Here is a 2,290-nt window from a genome sequence, read left to right as displayed (position 1 = left end):
TGTTGTTAGCGTCACACTGCGCCTGTTGTTTGCAGAGGAAGCTCAAACACTGTGTTTCTGTCATTCAGACTTTAAGACAAAGAAATATAACAAACAGGTTATTGGTGAGAGCCCCACCCCCTCAACGCTGACATTACGTTACCATGGAAACCAAAGACACAAATGTCATTTAGAGAGACACTACTCAGAGGACAATCGCCCTTTGTGTTGCCACCCTTGTGTATGAGAAGTGCTTTATATAGTTCAGTAAATATAGTAAATATAGTTATAGTTTTTATAATATTGACTGATTGCAACCATCTGCAAACTACCAAACACAGCAAATAACGTGACTCGCCAGGCGTATTGATCTTTGTTTATTGAGTTTGTTAGTTCATTCACAGTTATTAAAGACAGTTCATACAAAAATACATCATCTTAAAGTAGAAAAGTGTAAAAACGTATTGGTATAAAACATAAAGTGTAAAAATGTATAGGTATAAATAAAAAGTGGTCAGGCGTCATGGCGTCATGGCGTCATGGCGTCATGGCGTCATGGCGTCATGGCGTCATGGCGTCATGGCGTCTGGAGAAGTCTGAAATCTGTGGAGAATGTGGTTGGATGACTGTTACTGTCCCGGTCTGTTGTGTGTGCTGCTGAGTGTGTGTGCTGCTGAGTGTGTCTCTGAGTGTGTGTGTGTGTGTGCCAGGTGTGTGGGTTTTTCCCCTCCTCCCAGGCTGCCAGGTGGTGCAGGTGATTGGGGTTTCCTCAACATCCACCAATAAGGAGCGAGCTCGGACAGAGGGAGAGGATTTCTAAAGGCTGGCTGGAGTTTCAGTCGGGCACGGCTGGCCTGACCTGAAAGTCTGGTCTGTGCCCGGCTCTTTGGTGGAGAACGCTGTGGTTTTGTTAGAGTGGTTATCTGTCCCGAAGATTGGTCGTTAGTGAAGTTTGATCTGTTAAAAAGTCGTTTGTTAACAAAATTTAATTTGATAAATAAACCGTTAGTTGTATTCTTCCTTCTACCATTCCACCAATCAGCACCAATCAGCACCAAACAGCACCAATCAGCACCAATCAGCACCAATCAGCACCTATTCAGCACCAATCAGCACCTATTCAGCACCAATCGGCACCAATCGGCACCAATCAGCACCAATCAGCACCAATCAGCACCAATCAGCACCTATTCAGCACCAATCAGCACCTATTCAGCACCAATCAGCACCAATCGGCACCAATCGGCACCAATCGGCACCAATCGGCACCAATCAGCACCAATCAGCACCAATCAGCATCAATCAGCACCAATCAGCACCAATCAGCACCAATCGGCACCAATCGGCACCAAACGGCACCAAACACCTGTAGAATTATCAGAATCATCTGGAACCATCTATCAGCCAGAGTCCATCAGGGAGACACCTTCTCTGCTTTAAGAGGACTATTATCACCATCTGTGATGAGCAGGGTGAGGGATCCAGCAAGGTCCAGTTCTAGACCTGGATAACCACACTCAGACAGTCATAGACTCAGACAGTCATAGACTCAGACTGTTTCAGACTCAGACTGTTACAGACTCAGACTGTTATAGACTCAGACTGTTATAGACTCAGACTGTTACAGACTCAGACTGTTACAGACTCAGACAGTCATAGACTCAGACTGTTATAGACTCAGACAGTCATAGACTCAGACTGTTACAGATTCAGACTGTTAAAGACTCAGACTGTTACAGACTCAGACTGTTACAGACTCAGACTGTTACAGACTCAGACTGTTACAGACTCAGACAGTCATAGACTCAGACTGTTAAAGACTCAGACAGTCATAGACTCAGACTGTTACAGATTCAGACTGTTAAAGACTCAGACAGTCATAGACTCAGACTGTTACAGACTCAGACTGTTACAGACTCAGACTGTTAAAGACTCAGACTGTTACAGACTCAGACTGTTAAAGACTCAGACTGTTAAAGACTCAGACTGTTACAGACTCAGACTGTTACAGACTCAGACTGTTATAGACTGTTTTAGGCTCAGGTGGATATAGACTGTCATGGACTCTGTTACAGTCTCTCTGTGGTTAACTTTGTTTTACCTCTGCTCAGGTGTTTCTATGTGTATTTTTTCTCAGGACAGTAGCAGTGAGTGGAATCTGCTACCAGCATAAAGGGTTCCCTAACTTCACTGATGAACTTCTAACGTTAGTTTCTAACCCCAGATACTTTTAGACATAGATTAAAACACAACCAGGTGGAGGTGATGTGGTTATATCGCAATGGTCATAATGTCAGGGTCACAATGTTTG

General features: G+C 44.1%; 1 protein-coding gene across 7 annotated transcripts in view; it reads right to left on the bottom strand.

Annotated features, from left to right (window-relative positions):
- Positions 1–340: 340 nt before the first annotated feature.
- The window catches only part of LOC141786651 (sodium channel protein type 4 subunit alpha B-like), a 35,389-nt gene continuing 33,439 nt past the window's right edge, over positions 341–2,290 (bottom strand). The window contains exons 31-33 of one of the 7 annotated variants that reach the window (XR_012597905.1): positions 1,319–2,290; positions 1,127–1,187; positions 341–1,074 (exon numbers count right to left, since the gene is read on the bottom strand). The exon at positions 1,319–2,290 is cut by the window's right edge and continues 941 nt beyond it. The gene's annotated coding sequence lies outside the window, so the exon portion shown is untranslated. The other 6 variants (XR_012597906.1, XR_012597907.1, XR_012597903.1 and 3 more) reach the window with 6 other exon arrangements.

This window comes from Halichoeres trimaculatus, unplaced genomic scaffold (assembly GCF_033239565.1).
Source record: "Halichoeres trimaculatus isolate MK-OKI-2021-1 unplaced genomic scaffold, fHalTri1.1 fHalTri1_scaffold_55, whole genome shotgun sequence".
NCBI classification, from domain to species: domain Eukaryota; kingdom Metazoa; phylum Chordata; class Actinopteri; order Labriformes; family Labridae; genus Halichoeres; species Halichoeres trimaculatus.
Note: the sequence above shows the minus strand (reverse complement) of the source record. Positions and strands in the feature narration are given on the sequence as shown.